We start from the raw sequence: 25327 nt of genomic DNA on the forward strand, positions 1-25327 counted from the left end.
TTGCCTTCTATTAATGATTCAATCATAATTACAAACCAGGAATGAAAGAATATCACTACAGGCCTAACTGAAACAAAAAATAGATTTTATGACAACACATTAGATAACATAGATGAAATTCCTAAAAACATGAAACTGCCACAACTGACTAAATAAATAGCATATCTGAACTATATAGACCTGAAGCTGATTCTGCTAAGTTAAATTATATATGATAAACCCTATAGCAACCAATAAGGACTCAAAAGATTCAGTGAAAAATCACTACAGATTTAGAATGCTACATCAGAATATACTCATTTAACGCAAAATAAATCCGTAAGAAAGAAATAGAGGAGTAAAAGAGATATGAGACTTATTTCCAGGGAGTTAGAGGTGGTAAGGAGGCTGAAGAGGTAAAGCCCAGGGATTTTTAAACGGTGAAATCATACTGTATGATACTGTAGTAGTGATTACAAGACATTAGACACTTGTCAAGAACCATAGAACTTTACACGTAATTTTACAACTTTAAATAAACCTTGATGTGTGTAAATTTTAAAAATCAATAAAAATACTGTGAGTCTTGGAGCACCTGGGTGGCTTAGTCAGTTAAGTGGCTACCTTCAGCTCAGGTCTGGACCCCAAGGTCCTGGGATTGAGCCCCACAACCTGCTTCTCCCTTTCCCTCTGCCTGCCACGGCCTCTTCTCTGCTCTCTTCCTCTCTGTCAAATAAATAAGTAAAAATTTTTAAAAAATCACCATTAAAAAGAAAAGAAGGTTGGGGAATCTCAGGATGGAATGCAGGATGTTTCAAAACAATCTAAATATAATACAATGTATAAAACAACATCACTGAAGGGAACAAAGGTACTGACTTAAGTAAAGTTTGAAATGAATGGAATCTATAAGACTAAAGACAAAGGAACTTTATATGACCATTGTAATATTGTTGATAAAGTTGTTCTTTGTGGGAGTATGGATTGATTAATAGTTCAGAAATCACTGTACATGTATATTAGACTTGAACAATTAAGTAAAAGAATGCAAGTGATAGGAGTCAGGTGCCTCATTGTTGGAGAGAGGTTATAGATAAGAGAGAGGAGTAGGCTAGAATGTTCCATGTGGTAATGGATTAGAGTTGGCAACATCAGTATGGAAGCATGTTTAACTTAATATAGGTATATGTGTGGAAAGTGGAGGGTTGGTACATGTACATGGGTTGGTATACACAAATGTATCTCCTTGCTTTGTCAGCTGAGAGGACCTAGAAGCAATGACCACTTAGTAACAATGAACATACACAGAATCTGGATCTTGGATTCAAACACTATACTCCAACATATTCTCCAAGGGCCCCTTAGAGAAATCATTGATTTTACAATGGATAGTGGGGCAGGAATTACACAAGATGAGCCTGCAGCATCTGGTAGTGACAGAAAGTAAGAATGCACTAAAAATAATAGTTACAGTGAGCATGTGTCAGTGGTATCCAAGAGCCAACTGAAAGAGCTCCCAAAGGTAAAAGCTGGACCAATCTAAACAGTAAATAAGAAAAATGGTATTGAATTTTAAACTGAAAATTTAAAATAAATATCCATGAGTCCTTACTGACATAAGTAGATAAATGGAGAAGACCAATCTCCCATGCAGAAACTTTCTAAATAATTTATGTAGGTATTCCATTCTTAAGGAGGTGAAGTATAATTTCTTACTTTTTAAGTGGGAATAATGACTTTCTTCCAAAGAATACAGGATGAAAAGGGAGAGGGGAAATTAGCTGTAAATCTGACAAGAGAGAAATGTGAGTACTAGTCAGACCAGGTGATCAAGGTTAACATCAACAGCGAAAGTCATATTGACACTCTTGACATGTGATGAGGATGGCACTCGATCTCTGTGATCTTCTTTCCCAAAACATTACTCCAGTCTAATCATGAGACGAATAGCAGACAAAACTCAATGCAAGACATGTTTACAAATTACTTGACGAGTACTCCTTAGAACTGTCAAGGTCATTTAAAAGAAAGAAAGAAAGAAAGAAAGAAAGAAAGAAAGAAAGAAAGAAAGAAAGAAAGAAAGAAAGAAAGACAAGGAAAATCTGAGATACTATCACAGCTAAGAGGAGGTTTAGGAGACATGACAAAGAAATACGATTTCCTGGATGGGATTCTAGGACATAAAAATGTCATTAATGAAAATCCAAGGAAATCTGAGTAAAATGCAAACTTTTGTTAATAATAAAGTATTAATTTGGGGCGCCTTGGTGGCTCAGTTGATTGAGCGACTGCCTTGGGTTCAGGTTATGATCCCGGACTTCCAGGATCAAGTCCTGAATCGGGCTCCCAGCTCCTTGGGGAGTCTGCTTCTTCCTCTGACCTTCTCCTCTCTCATGCTCTCTCTCACTCATTCTCTCTCAAATAAATAAATAAAATCTTTAAAAAAAATAAAGTATAATTTTTGTTAATTAATTGTAACTAATGTACCATCCTATGAAAGATGTAATTGATGGGACTACTGGATGTGGAGTATACAGCATCTCTGTGTGCTCTCTTTACAATAATTCTGAAACTTCTGAAATGCTTTTTTAAAAGACTAGTAGTCCCTAATAGTTTCTGATTTGCCAAGTTTCCCCTTAAATACTTATAAAGACATGAAACGGTTGTAAAACCTGTTGATCCCGTATCCATAATTCTGAATCAATTGCTAAAAAGGGACTGATAGAATCAGGCAGAAAGCCCTCTATCTTGGAACCTCCCGAAAAAGAGAAAATGCCTTGCCAAAAAATTATTGTTATTTCTACCAGATCTGCTCTCCCACCCCACCTATCCTCATTCTTACCTTTTCCCTTCCCTGCATTATAAATTCAAGATTTGAGCAGAACAGATCATTTCTAGGCCTTCACTGTAGTCCGAGGCTGGTACTTCTCTGAGAAAACCAAAGTGTTCTTTTTGTCTTCACTACCTTTTTCTCCACACTCACATAAGTAATGCAGCTCTCCAAAAACAAAACTGGAATGTTAATAGTTAATTGCATTATGTGAAGTAGATTACTTTTTAAGCAGTGAAAGAGAAATAAAACATCCTAAACAAATATGAGAATTTGAGAATTTTCAAATAATTGCTCAAAATACAGAAATTCTGAACTCGCTACTAGGAAATAACATAACTGCCTTTAGTAAAAGCCCATTCTAAATTGGAATTGAAAAGTAAGCAGTTTCATTAATATGTTTTTAATTCCAGATCTATGAAAGAGATTCAGAGGGACATCAAGTCAAACCACACCCCTGCCTTTCGTCATATACTGGCTTTGAGTGAATTCTAACAAAGAAAATAAATAAATAAATAAAAATAGGCCATTAAAAATTGCAACAATGGGAAATGAAAAATACCTTAAGACCTTTATGCAAAAGCATACTTCTAAAACTTACCTACTGTAGCATCCAGTAGAATATTCCCTTAAACTATTCCCATCCTCAATAGAATGCAAAAAGATATGATTTCTACAAATAGAAACAAAAAACTCAAAGAGGTGAACTGAATGAGATGACAAGTGTACAAATAACAGGAAGAGAAGGAGAGATGAAGCAAATTGTGTAGAAAAGAATTGCAAAATACCTAAGAATATACCATCAATTTAAAGTTTATGTTGAAGGCAAAAATTAAAGATCACAAATCATAAGCCTTTCCCAAATTGTAGTTCAAACTACAGGTTGTACATTTCAACAGAATATATTGAGAATTTGAATCAAGAGATTAACAAACAAAAATTTTGGACCAAATACATAGAAGATGAATAATTATTTATAAATATTTATCATATAAACAATATCCGGTAAAGTACAATTCTGTTAGGGAAATGTATAATCTGCAAATTTTAACCATAAAGTTGAATTTTCTGGTAGTCTGCTTTTCAGTAGATAGCGTATAGAACTTTACTTAATTAGAATGGTTTCCTGTTATTTCCTATGAATGATACTTACTTCAGGGCTCTCCTTGCTGTAATTTTTTATAGGTTTACTGTCAGAAGTTTTGCTTACTTAATGTGTATTTGTTATAGAATTTGTACTTTATTAACTTGTAATTTTGACTCAGTAAGTATTGCTTTTTAAATTTTATTATAATTAATACAACCAATTTTAATAATGTGTAGAACATTTCAGAGTTAGTGAATCCATCTCTAAGAATTGCCCCGTTAAGTAGATTTATGCCAGAAAAAAAAAAGAAATTATAACAAAATCATTTTAAAAACTGAATGCAGGAAATTTACTTCTTATCTATGAAAGAAAAAAAATAGAGCCATAAAATCAATCTGTTTTATAGAGGGAAAGCATGAAAAAAATTCAGAATAAAAAAGCAAACCAATGAAAATTAAGAGAGAAGGGATTTCTTACAAGATATGCAAATACAGATACAAAATTTAAAATATTTTTGTTCTTTAAGAAAGTCTGAAAGCAAATGGATTTGAAGCCTCTATAAAACATGTTATATATAATTTTCATTTATATTAAAATAACCTTTTTGATAAAACTTAACTGTTTTAATCAATATACCAGTAAATATAATTAAAAATACCTGTCTGAGAAATTTTTAAAATTAAGTTAGTTTTATTTTTTATTTTAAAACTAAAATGTGTTATTAACAAGTCAACAGTACAGAAAATTATAAACAAAAAATACAATTTTCTTCCAAAAATTTCTAATCTTGTAGTGTCTGTATATTTTGATGGATTTCTGTGTATCCTCTAATACACACCAAATTAGGATAATAGTTAACACATTCCTTGAGCTATTTTTAAATTATCAAACATCGTGAACATGTTTCTATTTTAATAACTTAAAGAAGTAATATCACAGTGTTTAATAGTCTTTTAACAGTTAGGTCATAGTCATTTGCATTTTTTGCCATCTTGAACAGTACTATATTGTGCAGTGGAGAATATGTAAAGTAGCAAACCTCTATGGTATTGAGGAATGGTGGGTAATATGTACAGTGTACATAAATTTATTTGAAGCTTTATGGAATATAGGATGAGGGTACATTTAACAAATGTAGAAAAATAAGTCTCAACCAAATAGCGAAAGATTACCTGCTAAAAAACTGAACAATATTAAAAAATCCTGAAACTCTGACTCACATCAGTGTAATCTCGGGTATAATTATTTCCCAATTTATTTTCATGTAAGTGTGCCATTTTTTTTCATGTATTTTCTTCTTGTTTTAAGTTCTCATATGATTTATTTGTGTAAATTACTTTAGTACTTCTGTTGTGGGGGCAAATATGTATTTGTGCAGTGCGTAATAAGTAAGCATAATCACCTTCCCTTAGTTTTGCAAAATGATAAATTGTACTCTAACTAGGAAAATTCCACAACTTAGAGCTAATCATTCTATGTGACTTACCCGTGCCTAAGAAGCTCTATTTCTTAGATTTAGTAAAAATGATAATTTCAAATGTGTTCAGTTGCAATCATTTCAAAATTTACTTCCTGGAGAGCCATTTTATCCTGAGGTAATTATAATCACTTTTTTTCAAAATAACTGATTAGACACTATTTCATCTTCCTGAGAAATGCAGGGACTGCCTTATTAAACTACTTTTGAAAATGAGAGCTATAAGTGAGGTGAAAGTGGAGTGATTCTAAAGTTCTGGAGTACTTTAGTTTTGAAATTAAAGATTCTCTAAACCTGCCATTTTTGCACTTCATTAAGCAGCTTAGAGAATAATTATAATGCATTTTTTAAAATTAACTTTCTAGGTTCGTATCAATTGTTGATTGTGGAATTCAAGCAGAATATGCTAAATTGCTCCAGTTCCAATCTCAAAAACTTGTAATTTCACCAAAACTAGTATATAATAAGTTATCAAGAAATACTTAGAGTGTAGAGATATAGTGTAGAGAAAGACTTTAAGATATATATTTTTTTCTATTTGGATAACTTGGGTCAGTAGATGAAACTAGTTGCTGTATACTACAGAGGTAGCCAATTAATGAGATAATCCTTCAATTTAGGTAACTAATAAATATTGATAGGAGTATAGTAGCATAAAAATCCTCAATAGATTGTATTAATATTAATTTCATCTCTGACATAAATTAAGGGGTCAGCGATCTACATTGAAGTTTGATGGGTTTTAAACTCAGAATTATATATGCTTGTCATAACATTAAATATAGAACACTTAAATATTTTATAATTAAGTAAAGGTTAAATTCAAGCTTGGCTTATAAAATCTTTAGGCAAATAACTTTATTAAATAACTCTCAATAATGGTGCATATTTCAAAAAAGCTTCTAATATGTGAAATTAAAAATCAGAAACATTTATAAGTATTGTTGTAGAAGTTCCAATATTAATTAATATTATGATTTTATCTATAGTTTAACATTAGTGAATTTTTAATCTTAAGACTAAAAACAAAAAGTAAACTTTTTTATTTTTTTGCTTTTAGTGTGTTAGTTTATAGTGAGAAAGTAAAATCTTCAAAATAATTGGAGATATGAGTACACCTGAGCTACAAAAGCCAAGAAAGTTAACATTAATATCAAGGTTATATTAATGCTTTTATTCTTCCTTCTAGACCCTACATTGCTTATTGAAATAACTGAATAGTAATTGAATAGTTAATTGAATAATTGAAATAGGCAAATAGTTGCCTATTTGCCATGTAATGTTATTCTTCAGTTACTTATTACTGAATTATTATGTTGCTATGAACACCAAACAATTTATATTTCAAAATTTAGTTACAAATGATTGAAATGAGACGGTAAGTACATTCTCAGAATCTTAAGGTTTATTTTGTTTAACTAGTGTGTCTCTTTATATGTATTTGAACACACTTAAAGAGGCAGATGAAACCAAATGTTGAAGGGGACTTCTATTCCATGTTGTGATCATAGTACCAAATATAAGGATAATAATCACTAAGTGTGTGTATGTATGTGTATATATGTATATATATATATGTGTATATATATATATATGTGTATATATATATATATTTTTACTGGAGAGAATATTAAGAAAAGATAGGGCTCTGGCACTACATGCAACCATTTGGTTATACCTAACACATATATAGTTAAAGAAAAAAGGAGGACAGATTCCATGTTTATAAATTTTTTTTTTTTAAGATTTTATTTATTTTATTTGACAGAGAGAGAGATCACAAGTAGGCAGAGAGGCAGGCAGAGACAGAGGGGGAAGCAGGCTCCCTGCTGAGGAGAGAGCCTGATGCGGGGCTCGATCCCAGTTCACTGAGATCATGACCCGAACTGAAGGCAGTGGCTTAATCCACTGAGCCACCCAGGCGCCCCCCATGTTTATAAATTTTAAAAACAAGCAAAAGTAAACTATGTTTCTTAATAAAGGAAAATTAGTCATAAAAAGTTGTAAAAACTAAAGAAAACAAATGGTGATCATGAAAGGGCAGTGGTTACCTTTATGGGACAGGAGGTCTTGTGATTGGTAAGATAAGCTAGGAATTTCTTGCCCCAGGTGATGGTTATATGGGTTTCTCTTTATAATATTTGTGAAATTGTGCAATTATGTTTTATATATTTTTGTATGTACATTATTTTTAGGATATAAATTTTTTAAAAAGCTAGGAATAGGGGCGCCTGGGTTAGTGGGTTAAGGCCTCTGCCTTCAGCTCAGGTCATGATCCCAGGGTCCTGGGATCAAGCCCCACATCAGGCTCTCTGCTCCATGGGAGCCTGCTTCTTCCTCTCTCTCTGCCTGCCTCTCTGCCTACTTGTGATCTCTCTGTCAAATAAATTAATAAAATCTTAAAAAAAAAAAAAAGAAAAAGCTAGGAATAAAGCAACTTCTTGTTTGTACTCTACTGAGTTTATTCAGTAACTTAGTGTTACACATATTTAAAACTCTGCATACCCGAACTGGGTACATTTGATAGGCCATAAACCGAATATAGCTTCACAGTGTATAGTTTTCCTTTCAGTTCTGCCCTTACCTGAGAGAAAGGTTAACTGATTCTATCAGTTACTACACATAAAGACTTCTCTGCTATGCCAAACACCAAACACTTATGTCTAGTGGGCTACTTTTCACTAACCTGGACATTTCTATTCCACCAGTTGAGTTATAAAAGTATACAAAACTAGTTAAGTTTGATTACAGAGTAGGTGTTATTTTTTTATTACACTTCTTAATACAAATATATGGTTTCATTAACTATTATGGAAAAACTAAAATATATCTGTGAAAATAAGGAATGATTTCTATGAAAGCTCAATGAGGTGTTTTAAGAAAACTTTGTTTTAAAAATCCTATAGCATTAATTTTGGGAAATGATTAGGAAAAATAGCCATAAAAATCTAGGTGATTCTTTTTTCAGATAACTTTGCAAGAGTTTTTAATTTAATATTATATTTTAAAGACAATTTCTGCCATAGGTGATGTATTCTAATTGAACGTTAGGTAGGTGGGAGTATATGGAATTCTAATCAGCCCTCTGAAAGAAAAGAACTTAGCCCTTGAATAAAAAAATAAAATCTTAAAAAAAAAAAAAAAAGCTTATAGGGGCACGTGGGTGGCTCAGTGGGTTAAGCCACTGCCTTCAGCTCAGGTCATGATCCCAGGGTCCTGGGATCAAGCCCCGCATCAGGATCTTTGCTCAGCAGAGAGCCTGCTTTCCTTTCTCTCTCTCTGCCTGCCTCTCTGCCTACTTGTGATCTCTGTCTGTCAAATAAATAAATAAAATCTTAAAAAAAAAAAAGCTTAATAGATAACAAAAAAGATTGGTAGTTGCCAGAGGCAGGAATTAGAGTGTGTTGGGGGTGGAGAATGGGCGAAGGGGGTAGTAAATGTTTTAAAAAATGAATCTAGGTGCTGACTATGTATATTACTATATCAATTGATAAGAAGAACTTAAATTGACAGAACAGTTATAGCTTAAAATAACACATTCTTGTACATGGTTTTATGAAAACATGTATTACTTTAGGATGGGATAAAACTAAAATTTGGAGTTACTAAATGAGTCATTAAAAAAATTCATTTTCAATTAACACTATTATTTCACTAATAGTACAGTTATTTTGTAAAAATATTCCCAATTACTCCCTCCTATCCTTTAAAAAAATTCTGTCTTTCAGTCTTTCATCTCACCTATTCTTATTCTATAATCAGAAGTACGTTGTTACTATTACTATTTTGAACTTTTATCTAGTAGATTAATAATGGTAAAAATTGAAGATTTTATTTTTGTTCAAAAAGTAAATGTTACTGTAGTCTTTTGTCCTTAGCTTTCATATAGTGTACTTTTTCTACCTTGTTCTTAAGTATGCTTTGAAAATGTGTTCTTTATTGAATGCAGAGTTATATATTGTATGAATGCACTATAGTTTTTTGATAATTTCTCCACTTCAGGATATTAAACATCTGGACTCTGAATCTTCTATGTTTTCCTTACTTCTGGGGATTAAGTGCCTCTTGTGTTTTCAGAGAAGTATATGACATCTTATCATTTTCTTTACATGTTCCAAGTTGAATTTCTAGATTCCTGGGAGAAATAAGATGCACAATCCTGCTTAGACAGACCTTAATTAACAAATATCCATCAAGTATCTATATTTGCAGAGCATTATTCTAGCAACTGACAGAAACAACAACAACAACAAAATACAGCATGCTTATTCAATATGATGATTAGGTTCCCATCTCTGTGAACCTAGCACAGAAAGAGGTACTTAAAAGAGAAAGGGGAGTTGTTGAGAGCTAGTAGACTTAAGAAGATGTGCTTACTTCAGAAATAAAATATCTAAATGTTTTCCTCTGCTTTTACTTATAAATTTTTGAGATCACCTTAAGATCATCTACACATTTTCCCATACAAAGAAATGTCTGTTTTTCATGGGGCTTTGTTTCTTTTACATAGATTTCAAGTGGCATTGTTTTTGTACATAATGTTAGTATAAATATAACTTTATTTTTCTAGTACTTAACTGGTTATCCCTGTACCAACTGTGAGATAATCCATACTTTCCCTATAAATATGAACTGCCATGTTCATTATCCTTGGCTTTGTTTTCAGATTTTCTATTCTGCTTTTTTCTCTGCCTGACTGTTTTTGTGTCTGTATTATACAATCTTAATTTATGTAGCTTGTTAAAACATTAAAAATTCTTGATTATCCCAGAACTTAATTTGAATTATGTTTTGGGTACTAAAAATAATTTTCATTATTACTTTATGATAATCACATTAATATAATAAACTGATTTGAAGTATTATTATTTTTGTGATATTGATCTTTCCATATAGCTCTTTAATATGCTTTTACTTCATTCTGTTCTTCTATATCTCAGAATGAAATTTAAAATTTTTCTTCCTTGGTTCTTATCCATTTCCTGTTAGTATTTTTATAAATTGAGATCATTTTAATATACTTCTTTTTATTAAAGGAATATAGGAAACTGTTGGTATCTAAAGATTTATTTGCATGGTGTCTTCTAACTTGAATTCCTTCCCAAATTTCATTTTTTCTCAATTAACATATTGGAGTACAAAGTATACAATCATATTACCTCTAAGTTTTGATTCTTTAGCATTCTCTTTGTCTCGTGATAATTTTTACTCTGTTGCATTTGCTGGTATTTCAAGAACAGTATGAGATAATACTGTTGAAACATACATAATTTTCTTTTTTCTGATATCAGTGGAAATATCTTTGGTATAAGTATGGCAAATATGTTTTATATTACAATACTGAATCCAATATACTAATAGTAGTTGCTTTGAGAAATATGTTATGAAGGTTTCTACAGTTATATCTGAGCTCCATGGAAAACAATACCATGATTAGTTAACAATGTCTGTTATATGGAGAAACAAAATAATGGAACAAAATAATACCTCTTTTCCATCCTTGTTTCAGTGTTTAGCATTAATGATAAACATTTGGAGGAAAATTTGAAACTAGATTAATTAAAAGCTTTGAAATGTTCCAAATATTTCACAGTTTTAAAACATATGCTAAAGAAATAGTTTTTGATGGGGAAAGAAATACAAAAGCTCTTTATGTTCAAGAAGCTGTAAAACCTTAAACCTTTTATGCATTAATATCTAAGGGCAATGACCTTAGAGCAAATCTCTAACCTATTGAACTGGTTTTGCATGAATCTCAAAGGCTCAGCATACTCGGTGGAGATTAGAGGCATTATTTATGATTGAATTTCACTTTAATACTGAAAATTTTGACCACCATGATGAAAATGTTATCTATTATGCAGGATAAGTTAGGGTCAGGGAAGAGTGTTGATGTATGCTCAGAAATAAAATATAAATGCAGACACTTCTATTTACTATCTCAGCAGATAAAAAGACACAGCTATCTATTTATATATATATTTTATCTAATATTTTACATAACTCTCCTTTATGTGTTTTATGTATTTTTATCTATTTTTGTATCTAGTTTTATATAAACTTAGTGGATTAACACGTCATTCATCTTATTATCTGCTTTGTTGGTTGATGGGTTCAACTTGGCAGTTCTTTTGGACGCTTCAGTTAAAATTTTTTCTGAAGTTGAATGAAGGTCCCAGCTCGTGTGGAATCTTCTTAGGCTCAGCTAAGATGCTAGAATGATTGAGTCTTTCTTCATGATCATGTAATCACAGTGCCTATCCTTTCCACATAGCTTTTACATAGGTCTCTACACATGATCTCTTCAGCAGAGTAGCTATACTTTCTGCGTGGAAAATCCGGGTTCCCAAAAGCCAGAATTCCACGGGAGGAGAAGCAGAAGCTGTCAGTCCTCCTAAAGGCAAGGACTGGAAATTACACAATGCCAATTCTGTCATATTCTATTTGTTATTGCAAGCTACAGACTGTCTTTGGAAATTGGCAACCACAATCGACCTTCTGACCCCTGAGGAGTAATAGTCTTCTCACATGAAAATACACTCAGACCCAAGAGTCCTAAAAGCCTTATTCTACGGTGACATCTGGTCCAAATCTTAAGGCTTAATATATTTTCATTTAAACAAGGCCAGGGTATAGATGTGGTTTCCTGAGTTTCTCTTATTCTGAAAACCTGTGAACTAAAGTGACAAATTATTTGTAATCCACATACACAGGATAAAATTGTGAAACTGGCTCAGGAGAACTGAACAAACAAACAACAACAACAAAGGGCGGGGGAATGTCAAATGGGAGGCACATAGCAGTCCCTGGCCATAGCAAAGATAAAATACAGGCAAGTATGGGTTGGCAGTCACTCTTGCTCCACTGATGAGGCTCTATTTCTACTCCTTGGTACTCCTCAACTGAGTTCTGCCCACTGCACTCTTAACTGTAACCATTTTCTCTGAAAAATAATCCATTTTTCCTAATGCTTTAGTTTTCCCAGCCTGATTGTTCATATAGGAAGCTGGAGACTCCAAGACCTCTTTGCATTTTGAACTGTATACTTTGCGAAGTGCATAACTTCTCTGAAATCCTTGCAGACTTTCTGTGTATCAGATTACAATCCACTCCAATAGACAGAAACCATACCTACAAATCTCTTTGAGACAAGTTCCCCTCTCCCTTGAGCTGACAGTAAAGATGCTAAGTGATAATACTTCAAAAGATTTTTAGAAACCTTCTAAAAGAAAAGGTCTATGAAGAATGCTCACAGAAATCTTTGTGTCTAGCTGAGAGCATTTATGAGGTACCATAATAAATCTTCCCGAAGTCTTACAATTGAGTATTATAGCCACACCCTTGGGATGTTAACCCCCAGACCATCTTTTACTGACAAAGCCCTGGATTTGATCTTTTCTCTCAGGCCATTTCTTATTTTGAAACCCATGTGAAAACAAACAGTTTCAAACCCAGCGGGTCCTTACATGAAAATATATTCTCTAGATTCTATCCGAAATTTTTATTTCTTAATTGTTCATTTTTCTATATCAGATGGTAGATAGATAAAGAGATAGCCTTCCTGAATCCAGTGGACACTTTTGAGCTTCTGCCCAGAAATCTTCTTACCCAAATACTCAATCCCATTAGGTATCTTATTCACTTCCACATTCCTGTAAGTATCAGTGGGGCTTAACTTTTCACCACTACATAAAACTAGAAACTTTTTTTTTCCAGCTTAGAAGCAATAAGAAGTGATATGGGTAGTACAGATTAGAAGGTCAGCAACCCATAAAGGATTACCTTAGTAGAGTTCATCATACATTCTTTATTCACCTCTGATGTGGTAAAAATGTTACTTGTACTGTCAAAGGAGGGTCAAATGATGTAAGTCTTCAGAATCCTCAGCTTTCCTGGAAAATGCCTGAATGACTGCATAACAAGTTACAGGGGTTCCCTCCTAGTCAAAGCCTTAAATTTAACATTAGATTCTGTAAGACTGTGACTATATGTTGTGGATTAATCCTACAGAGACCTGTAGGATTAAAGTTCATGTGTTTAGTTTTGAGAAAATTAGAAACCATACCTACAAATCTCTTTGAGATTTGTGGTTGTAGGAGACAATGGTATCTTTCAGAGAAGTCATGAAAGTGTTGTGGATTATTGCCAGAATCTGAGTAGAGAATTAAAAGCCTAAGCTTACCATCTTATTTCTCCAAATTCTTCAATGGAATTAAAAGTAATATATGAAACACTTTATATTCCTTATGTTCGCTTATGTCATTATTTTCACTCTTGCAGCAAGTTTGTGTCCATCCCAATATTTCTTTTTTTCTTTTCTTTTTTTTTGTGGGGGGGGGGGGAATTTTTGCCTTGCTATAAGCTATTATAGCTTCCATAATTTCATAGCCAAGTATTTGGGCTTTGGGTTGCTGTTGGCCATCATGGCCAAAAATTGGGAAGAATAGATAGACCTGTATTAGATAAAAACAAGGATAAGCTGGAAGCTGCTGGGATATCTCACTCTGCCTCTAACAATGACACATTCTAAGTATAGTGCCTAATTCACTTAACATATCCCAAATCTCATTATTTTCTTTGGTTTTCATTTTCTTTTCTTTTTTTTTAAATTTGACTAATGTTAACCTAGAATCAGAGTAGGTATTCTCAGAAATTATGTTTTACCTGAGCCAAGTTAATATAGTTCAAAACACAAGGGAACCATAAAGAGAAGTGGTACCAACTTAGTCAAGTTGACATTAGCTTAGCTCAGCTAACACAGACAAGACTGCAATACTTGTACAAGCTCAAGTGATCAACATTTGCTAATACTTGTTGCCCTTGTTTTCACATAAGTACAATTTCTTTCAGGCAAAAAAAAAAAAAAAAAAAACAACCCATCTTGAGGTACCTGGGTGGCTCAGTTAGCTAAGCATCTGCCTTCAATTTAGTTCATGATCCTGGACTTAAATGGAGCCCTACATGGGGCTCCCTGCTCAGTGGGGAGTCTGCTTCTCCCTCTTCCTCTGCGCCCCACCTCCGCCACTTGTGCTCTCCCTTGTGCTCTTTCATGCTCTCTCACTTTCTCTCAAATAAATAAATAAAATCTTAAAAAAAAAAAAAAGCCATCTCTAGTTATGTTCCAGGCATTAAAGAAATAGAAAAAAAATTTTTTTAAGATTTTATTTATCTATTTGACAGACAGAGATCACAAGTAGAGAGGCAGGCAGAGAGAGAGGGGGAAGCAGGCTCCCCACTGAGTAGAGAGCCTGAGAGCAGGGCTCGATCCCAGAACCCTGGGATCATGACCTGAGCCAAAGGCAGAAGCTTTAACCCACTGAGCCACCCAAGTGCCCCAGAAATAGAAAATCTGAAGGAAAAAGTTGTCTGCCATTCAGAAAACAGGGTTGGAAGATAATCAGAGATTTGATAAATGATGATGCATCACATAAGCATACTGTATGGGGACGTAAAACAAAGTAAGACAGGAGGATAAGGAGCTGTTGGAATTTGAGAAAGAAGCACTAGATGATGGTAATAAAATGAATAAAAAGAAGCCCTAGGTTATGGGACAATGGCAATATAGGGTACATGGGGGTGGGGTGTGTAGGGAATAAGAAACTCTGGTCCTTGATTCATTCTTGAATTTAAGCCTTTGCAATTTCTGGAAGAGAAACTTAATATAGAATTTACTTCCTGCCAACAACTTAGATTTTAAGCATTCAGTTTTAGAGAAATAGTTTTGTGTTATTTTCTGATGTTTGCAATCCCATGACTAATTTAATAAACAGAAAATGGAAATTATTTCCATGTATCAAAATGGGTACTTTGAAATGATGATATAAATTATTTTAATGTATAAAATGATTAGTACAGGGTCTTAGGAAAAGAACTAGATACTTGATGGAAGAGCAGAATAAAGTAAAAAAGACAATGATTGATTTTGCCTACTCATGCTTTTAACCCGTTACAACTTGAAGTCCAGCAGACTCTGAGATAGCAAAAGATGGTTTAAGAAATAAGATACTCAGGAAAGCCACAGTGGAAGCAGATGCTGCAAAAGCATTGCAGTGAACAAATACATCTTAAAAGAGGGTACTGGCCTTTACTCTTTGTAGTATGTTGCATTCATCCATATGATTCTAAACAAGTGAGAGTAGCAAAAAAATAAAAAGTGATTTGTTGCTTGCATTTTGTCAGCTTTTCTTCCCATTAATTCTTTCCCAGATGCACATGTGAACTTTACATCAGGTCACTGTTCAGCTAAAGCAAGAGCTTCTTTTAATAGTGATGCTTTGATTTGCCCTTTGCACAACTCTTAATGAGCAATTACTCACAGCGATTGCTCTGGGAAAGATGGGGCAAAGGAACTCAGGAAATATTGGTAAGAGAAGCTTTATCAATGGGATAACAATTCTTTATGTAACTAAAAATATTACAGTCTAAAAAAGATGTGTTCTATACTGTTTGCTCTGTGCATTTTTGTTTTATTATATGGAAGTAAATGGGAAAAAATGGAATATCATATTAGTTTGCTAGGAATATCATATTAGTTTGCTAGGGCTGCCATTACACAATACTACAAACAGGGTGACTAAATCAATAGAAATTTGTTTTTCATGGTTCTTGAGGTTGAAATCCAAGATCAAGTTGTCTGCAAGTTTTGTTTCTCCTGAGATTTCTCTTTTAACTTGCAAATGGCCTTTCTCTTGCAACATGTTCACATGGTCCTCCAGGTTTGCACTTTTGCCCTCAATGTTTCTTCCTCGTCTTCTAAAGACACGAGCCATATTGTATTAGGGCCCCACGCTAATTGTATCATTTATCTCAGTCACCTCTTTAAAGACCTTATATCTAAATGTGGTTACATTCTGAAATACTGAGGGTTGGGACTTCAACATAGAATTTAGGAGGGACACAATTCAGTGTTGGTTTTTTTGTTTTGTTTTTGCAAATATCTTGGTGAAATAATGTGTTCATATTAAAAAAATTATAAATCTAAACTGCCTTACCCAGATTTCATGATAGATACTTTGTTTCTGTTTCTCACATCAATAGCATGGGTTCATATTATTATTACTATTTCCAAACAGGAAGGCAAAGCACAGAGAGATTTAATCAACTGCATTTTTTTATTTAGGAAGAAAGTGCAGTGTCAGGATCTGATCCTAGTTTTGCTGACTTTAGCACTCTTTCTAATAAAGCTGCCTCTGCATTTAATTCAAGAAGTGTTAATAAGTTGTGAATCAACACCAGGAATTGGCAGATGGTGCCTAGCTATACACATCATTCAATTTAATTATATTTAATTAGAATGATCAAAATGAGTATGTGCAGGAACATAGATAATGTGTATTTAAAAACGCACTGGGCTTATTAATGTGAGATTGAATAAATAGTCCATTAAATTGTATCTTTTAAAAATCTTAATTTCTTACAGATTCCTCTTAGAATTTTTTAAATTGGAAACCTGATTATGAAACAATTGCTACAGATGCACACTGTGTACCCAGTTCTAACCTAGTGTTTATTGTGAAATATGGACATAATGTAGTTTTAAAATCAAATTATCAAAAGTAATCCTCCATCTTTAAAAATTATAAGCTACAGTTTAGACCAAGTAATTTAAAGAGAATACAGAATACATTGGCCCCAAAGTTACTCACAAATTTTTAACATGTAATGTGCACTAGCCACTGAGTTATTATAATTGTAAATATATTAAATGGAGTTTCAGAAATATATGAGGTCCCTCAACTGAAGCAATGAATTCCATCAGGATCAGTTAAAAAATAAAAGAGGAATCTCCACACCGTTCTCTGGATTGCATGGAGCACTGGGTATGGTGAAAAAATAATGAATACTGTTTTTCTGAAAATAAATAAATAAATAAATAAATAAATAAATAAAATAAAAGAGGAAAAATTTTCAGTTACTCTTCAATATTGGAACCGGGTAGACCTTCTGAGTATTGACCTCCTAGCCACTGTCATATGCTCATATGTCCCATGAAGATGAAGCAGTGAGACCCCAGTTTTTTTCTTCTGCTTGTGATCCTCATTCTTGCTTGGTTTTCCTGTGTTTTATGTTGTGAGAGCATTTCTCAAATTCACCCTTCTTTAACAGTCTGCCTTCCTTTGTCTTAGATTTTAAGCTTTTTCCATACCCTTTAGCTAAACCCACCATAGTCAGTGTACACATCTGACTTCCTCCCAGTGACATAAATCACTGCATTCTGAATTACACCCAATGGCTGAGTAATAGGAAGCTGCTATTCTTTAAGTTCCTATGGTTTACCAGGCAACAAACTAGATGATTTATATAAATGTAATAATTTCAACAATCCCAGTGAGGTAGAATCTCTTACTTTATGATATAACTATTATTTTTAGAAAGCTGAGACACTGAGATAGTTTAAGAAGTTTGCTCAAGGGGCTGCCTGCATGGCTTAGTCTATTAAGTGTCTGCCTTCAGCTCATTTCTTAATCCCAGAGTCCTAGGATTAAACCCCACATCAGGCTCCAAGCTTCTTCCTCTCTGTCTGCCCCTACCCCCTATTCTTGCTCTCTTCTCTTTTTCCCCCCTCTCCCTCTCTATCTCAAATAAATAAATAAAATCTTAAAAAAAAAAAAGAAGAAGTTTGCTCAACATACTTGCATAGTGGAACTGAGAACAAAATCTATACATTGATATATTGTGAAAAGAGTATCTGCATTGTAGAAAAATAGAGCTTAGTTGAAATATCAGCCCTGCCACTTACTATTAAAACCTTAGTTTTCTTATCTTTAAAATGAAAATATAAATGATGTTTATCTTAGAGTATCACAAGAATTAAGTGGAAAAAAACATGGAAAGTTCTCATAATATTATTTGGAACAAGGTACATCATCAATCATGTTAGCTTATATTATTTTATGATTGCACTTTTATCCCGCCAGTTAGCACTGCTGAATTACTTGAAGAATAAATAGGGTTGCTCTAGGATAATAGCAGCTGCCTAAACCTCAATTTCTCAACACATCCTCCCAGATAAGCATAATATGAAGAAACAAGATAAAACAAAAGAAACATGAAATAAAAGCACTTGCTTCACAACTTAACAGTACTAGGAGCCAGAGATTTTCACAGGTGAAATTATTCATAAAGAAATAAACAACCAGATATCATTAGTACAGATACTGTGCATGAAAGGAATGAGAGAGAGGAGACTCAAGAGACTTTGCAAAAGAGAAGGGAATTGGAGGTCTTATACAAAGCACAGATAAAATCACCCATAGGAAGAGAAAGTCTGTAACTTCAAAGTACTGATCACACATCTAGGTCTTAACAAGTCACAATATTAACCATATAAAAGGGGGTTCAAAGAGACATGGACCAGAAGTGACACCCTCAAAGAAGCATTTTTTTTTTCCCCTAGGAGAAAAGCAGATATATAGAGACAATTGGTTCTTCATAGAGAAATGGCAAGAGTAGGATAGAAGACATGATGGGATACCAGAAATAGGAAAAAGTCTGACCAACCGGATATGAAGCTACTGTGTTAAGCATACAGAGAATGTAAAGCAGCTGATTATCCTTTCTTACAACAGAATGATTTCAAAATGAAAGAGAATTATAAAAAAAAAACACTCCAAATCCTCAAGCAAGTACAGACAAATATTAAACAAATGCTGAAATCTGAAATTCAAAAATTAAGAATGAATTTGGTTTAAAAAATGCAGAATGCAATTTAAGGAGAGTTGATTGAACTTAAGAGAAAATTTGATTTAAATAAGCCAATCTCACTATTAAAATGAAAAATAAATTACAACGTGTCCAAGAGAATATAGATTGAAATAATTTAGTAAGGGGCTTTGAAGGATGATGGGAAAAATAGCCAAGAGAATAAAAGTTACATCCTTAAAAGGATAAGATCAAAAGTGACTAAAATGAACAGTAAGAAAAAAACAAAGCAAACAAAACCCCTGATATATATGTGTGTGTGTGTGTGTGTATACACCTATGTATATATATACACATATATGTGTATATATATATTATCTGTATGTACAGATTATATGTATAATTAGAAGATAAGAAAAAAGAAAACAAATGTTTTAAATTACAACACATGAAAAATGTTCTTACATTAAAAAAAAATAAACTTGGGAAAATTGACCCAGAAAAATCCACAATAACACTTAATTTAGTAATGTTGAGCCAAAATTCACAACATAGATATAACATTTTAAAGATTTTACTTATTTTGTTTGTTTATTTGTTTGAGGGAGTGGGAAAGAGACTCTCAAGAAGACTCCTAACATGGAGCTCCTTTCTAAAACCCTGAGATCATGACCTGAGCCAAAAACAAGAGTGGGATGGTTAACCAATTGAGCCACCCCAGCACCCTTAGATATAATATTTTCTGACTTCACTTTCTTTGATCAGTGTTTGGTAGTTCCCCTCTCAGAAATAAATCACACTTACCATGAATTTTTTTTTTTAATGTATTGTTGGATTGGGTTTGTTAGTATTTCTTTTTTTTTTTGGCATCCTTGTTCCTCAGGGATATTGACCTATAGTGTTTTTGTTTGTTTGTTTGTTTGTTTGTTTTTAGTAGTCTCCATCTGATTTTGGTATGACAATAATTCTGGCCTCATAGAATGAACTTTGGTGTTTTCCTACCTTTTCTGTTTTGTTTTGGTTTTTTTTTTTTTTTTGGAATAGTTTGAGGAGAGTAAGTTTATCTCTTTTTTAACATTTGGTGGAATTTATCTGTTAAGCCATTTGGTCCTGGACTTTCATTTATTGGCAATTTTCTAAATTACTGATTCGATTTCTTTTTATTAAAGATTTTATGTATTAATTTATTAGAGAGAGAGAGAGCACAAGCAAGGGGAGGGGTGGGGGGGAGCAGACTCCCCACCGAGCAGTGAGCCCAATGCGGTACTCGATCCCAGGACCCTAGGATCATAACCTGAGCTGAGGACAGCTGCTTAACCGACTGAGCCACCCAGGCATCACTACTGATTCAATTTCTTTTCTTTTTATAGGTCTCTTCAAGTTTCCATCTCTTCCTGTTTCAGTTTTGGTAGTTTATGTTTCTAAGAATTTATGCATTTCTTCCAAGCTGTCTAATTTGTTGGCATGTAGTTTTTCAGAATATTCTCTTATAATTGTATTTCTGTAGGTTTGGTTGTTATTTCTCCTCTCTCTTTTGTGATTTTATTTATTTGAGTCCTTTCTCTTTTTTCTTGAGAAGTCTCACTAGAAGTTTAACAGTTTTAGTGATTTTTTTTTTCTAAGAACCAGTTCCTGGTTTCATTGTTTTATTGGGTTTTTTACTTTCTATATCACTTCTTTCTGCTCTAATCTTTATTATTTCCTTTCTTCTGCTGGTTTTTTTCTGTTATTATTTTTCTAGCTCTTTTAGATATAAAATAAGGTTGTTTATTTGAGATTTTTCCTGCTTCTTGAGGTAGGTCTGTATTGCTATAAACTCCCTTCTTAAAACCACATTTGTTGTATCCCAGAGGTTTTGGACTGTTATGTTTTCATTTTCATAATTTCTTCTCTTATTTTAATTCTTAATTTCTTCTCTTATTTCTTGGTTGACCTATTCATTCTTTAATAGCATGTTATTTAACCTTCATGTATTTGTGGTTTTCCCAGATCTGGGGGCATTTTTATTTTTTTTTCTTTTTATTATTTATTTTAAATTTTTTTGTGGGGTGTGTGTGTGTGTGTGTGTGTGTGTGGTTGACTTCAGCATTGTGGTCAGAAAATATGCATAGTATCACTTGATCTTCTTATTTGCTTGAGGCTTATTTTTATGGGCTTAATATGTGATCTATTCTGGGGAATGTTCTGTTTGCACTTGAAAAGAATGCATATTCTGTTGTTTTAGGATGGAATGTTCCCACTATATCTTAACTAAGTCCGTCTGTTCCAGTGTTTCATTCAAAGGTTTTGTTTCTTTGCTGATTTTCTGTTTATGTGATCTGTCCATTGATGTGTGGAGTGTTAAAGTTCCCTACTGTTATTTTATTATTATTGATTAAATACTATATGTCCATTATTAACTGTTTTATGTATTTTGATGCTTCCATGTTGAGTGCTTAGTTACAATTGTTATATCTTCCTGTTGGATTGTCCCCTCTATGATTATATAGTGTCCTCCTTTGCCTCTTGTTACAGTCTTTATTTTAAAGTCTACTTTGTCTGATAGAAGTATTCCTACTCCAGCTTATATTTGATATCCATTAGCATTTTAGATGTTTCTCCAGCCCCTCACTTTCAATCTGCAGGTATCTTTAGGTCTAAAATGAGTCTCCTGAAGCCAGTATATAGATAGGTCTTGTTTTTTTTTATTTTCTGTCACCCTGTCTTTTGATTGGAACATTTAGTCTATTAGTAATTATTGATAGATATGTATTTATTGTCATTTTATTATTTGTTGATGGTGAATTATATGGTTTCTGAAGATTATTTTTCTTATCCTTTCTTTTCTTTCTTTCTTTCATGGTTTGCTGATTTTCTTTAGTGATACATTTCTTTGTATTTATTCTTTGCATACTTGTTAGTGGTTTTCAATATATAGTTATCATTAAGTTTTTATATAACCTCTTCTGCATGTAACAGTCTACATTAAGCTGATGATAATTTAAGTTTGAACCTATTCTCTTCACCATGTTTTAGGTATATGCTGTCATACTTTAATCCTTTTATTCCAATAAACTAAAATAATAAATTAATGAGAGCCACTGATGCTTGAGGTGGGGGCAGAAAAAGCATTGAAGTAAAATGATGGCCAGAATTTTCCAAATTTGAATAAAATAAAGTCTGACAAACTCAAGCAGTTCAAGAAAACACAGTGAATATAGAATTTAGAAAATCAAATAAAGGGACATCATAATTAAATATCAGAAAATCATATAAAGGGAAAATATTAAAGACATTAAAGACAGTTAAAGAAAAATGAAACATGTTGATTATAGTAGACAAACAAATAAATATGTGATAGAATAAGTCCTTTCCTGATAATAGAATTCTAATAAATATAGAATGGATTATGAATTAGAAAATTCCTATTTCAGAATTAATGTAGTAAGTTACATTCTGGTAGGAATTCTTGATGGGTACTAGAACTATGGATTAGAAGGGTTGTTGTGGAATAGTATATTACATCATCTCAACCCCCCCCCCCATAAATGTATAAGTAACAAAATAAAAACCAGTAACTAAGTGAGTGGTAAAGGAATCAGAAAATACCATAGTAATTCTTACAGTGAGGAGGGCAGACTCTTAGATGGCTTCCTCTTTCTGGTAGTTGGTCTTCTATAAACTCATTTCATTGAATATGGGCAGGAACTGTTACTTAAATCAATAGAATACAGCAAAGATAACGAGATGCCCCTTGCAAGATAATACTATGTAAGTTTGTAACCCATCTTGCTAGTAGACTTTCTCCCTAGCTGGTTTTGAGGAAGCAAGCAGCTATATTCTGAGCTGCCCTATTGAGAAGCCCATGGAATTGAGGGAAGCTTCAGACCAATAGGCAGAAGGGACAGTCCTATGGCCTGTAAGGGTCTGAATTCTGCCTAGAGTCATATGAGATTTGAAGCAGATCCTTTTATAGTTAAACCTTGAAATGATACCACAGCTTCAACTGTGGTTCCTATCTTGGTTATGAACTAGAACACCCGCTGAGCCACCCCTGTTTCTCTGACCTAGTGAAACCATCATACAGTAAATTTGGGTATTCTTTAAGCTGCTAATTTTGTGCCCCACTATTAGGCAATAATTAATTCACCAAACTATCAAAATTAACATCATCAATACAAGACAAACAGAGATTATATGCTACTAGATATGGTATTCTGAAACATATATAACATCACTTATGTAGTGTCACAGCCCATAAAACATACTTGAATCTATTCATAGGAAGACAGTAATACCTAAGTTGAGGAATATTCTATAAAATTACTGGTTATATTCTTTAATGACACAAAAGAAAGAAAACATAATGAACTGCTCCAGGTTGAAGGAAACTACATAGACATGATAGCTAAATACAGTTTCTGATCCTAGGCCAAAACTTATACTAGAAAATAAATAGCTATAAAGCAAAACACTGTGACAATTGATGAAATTAGAATATGCAACGCAAAGTATGCAAAAGGTATGCCCATGCTACGTTTCTTGAATTTGATTACTGTATTATGGCTTTGGCTATGTGATTAAATAATTTGGTCTTAGGAAATGCATGCTGAAGTATTGTGGGCTTATAAAACTACAGTATGAGTTCCTATAGAGAAGGTAAAGCAAATGTGGACAAGTGTAGAAAATTAATGTCTGTAAAAAAATCAGTTATTTTATACAATTTTTATAAATTTTCTTTAAGTTTAAAATTATTTTAAAATGAAATGGTAAAAATAATGATAAACAGACATTCAGTTGTTCCTGAACACATTGTATTCCATTGAGAAACCTAACAGGACTTGGGATTTCCCACGATATAACCAAGGCCCTGTCATACATTGAGCCCTATATATCGTTAGTTAAAAATGCACAAACTATTAATGCCTTTTAGCTTCTACTACCTTGCAGAAATCTTGACATACAGAGGTAGAAAAAATGCATTTTTTCTCCATTCCTAGTTTAGAAGGTATCCTTATATATTTTATCAAAAGCTAATTAAAATTCCATGGCACTGGTAAAAAGAACATGAACACGAAATTTAGCAAAGGTAGATAAATCACTAGGACACTGGGAATTGACTGCAGGGGAAAAAAAAACTTGAATATTGCAGCAAAACTAGGCCATCTATTCACTTCAGCAAGAATCGATCGCTTATAATTTATCTGCAGGGCTTCCTGAGAAAGAGAGGGAAAGCCGCAGTATCGTTATCATCATCATACAATTACTTACATGTTAATTGATAATCAACTGTAAGGATACACGGTAGCACTGAAAAATAGAGAAGGAGAAGGACCTAAATAGGATATAGAAAAAGGAAAATTTTAGTCATAGGGAAAACACAGACCATTTTCTCTCTACAACTTCTCTCTCTCTAATCTCCTGGCTGGGGGAAAAAAATGTAATTGGATTTTACTAAGTTACCATTGCTCCTCTCTGGTAATTACAGTGAAATAGTGAAATTTAAAGTTTCACAGTGTATATACACTCTACATTATTTTCTTCTTCAATTTCCAAAATGTTATTTTATGACATAGCAACTTCAAAATCAGAAGAGTGTTTAAAAATTGTTGGCAGGCTGGGTAGCTCAAGGGATTTGTAATAGGTTATACACTGCCTTTGATTTCTAGGTCATTGCTTTAAATCCATTCTGCTTAATGACTATTGGCTGTTTAAAGTGAAATGAACTGGTGAGTTTAGCCGAGTTCCATAGTGATTTGTATTACCTACTACCTTTACCAAAAAGTTTGTGTATAAATAGTCTCTAGTCACACCCATGCCTCAATAAGCATGTTGAGAGATTCAGTTAAGAAATATGAGTTCAAGACTGAGATGCAATCACTTTTTTGACTATATAGTTATCTACAACTAGTTTGCCTTCTTTTGTCCTTAATTCTCCACTATTTAAATTTGTGCATAAATATGCATGTTTTTCATAAATAAATCATCTATTTCACTGAATTGTTTTATCAAATGTTTTATGTGACCATAGCAACAAACATTTTTTTGAGGCCTCCTGAGGGACAAATACTACAGTTCACAATAGTTTACTATATTTTATGTAATCCTTACAACTCACTGTGAGGTAGTTACTCTCTTTTTTAATAAAAGGGAAAACCACCAGAGAGACCTTATGCAGCTTCCTTAAAACACATAGCTTGATTCTGAAAGTAAGTAAGTAATCATTCATTTAATATGACTAAACAAGTATTACTGGTCCAACTTAATTCTATCAAATATTGTCCAAGGCACTGGAGAAATAATGGTGAACAAAAGACACAAAAATCAAGCCCTC

At 33.0% G+C, this 25327-nt stretch overlaps 1 long non-coding RNA gene across 1 annotated transcript in view; it reads left to right on the forward strand.

Moving 5' to 3' along the window:
• Window positions 1–25327, forward strand: part of LOC309846345 — a 187066-nt gene that overhangs the window by 77237 nt on the left and 84502 nt on the right. The gene's annotated exons all lie outside the window — the stretch shown is intronic.

The sequence above is a fragment of the Mustela nivalis genome (assembly GCF_964662115.1).
Source record: "Mustela nivalis genome assembly, chromosome: 13".
NCBI lineage: Eukaryota > Metazoa > Chordata > Mammalia > Carnivora > Mustelidae > Mustela > Mustela nivalis.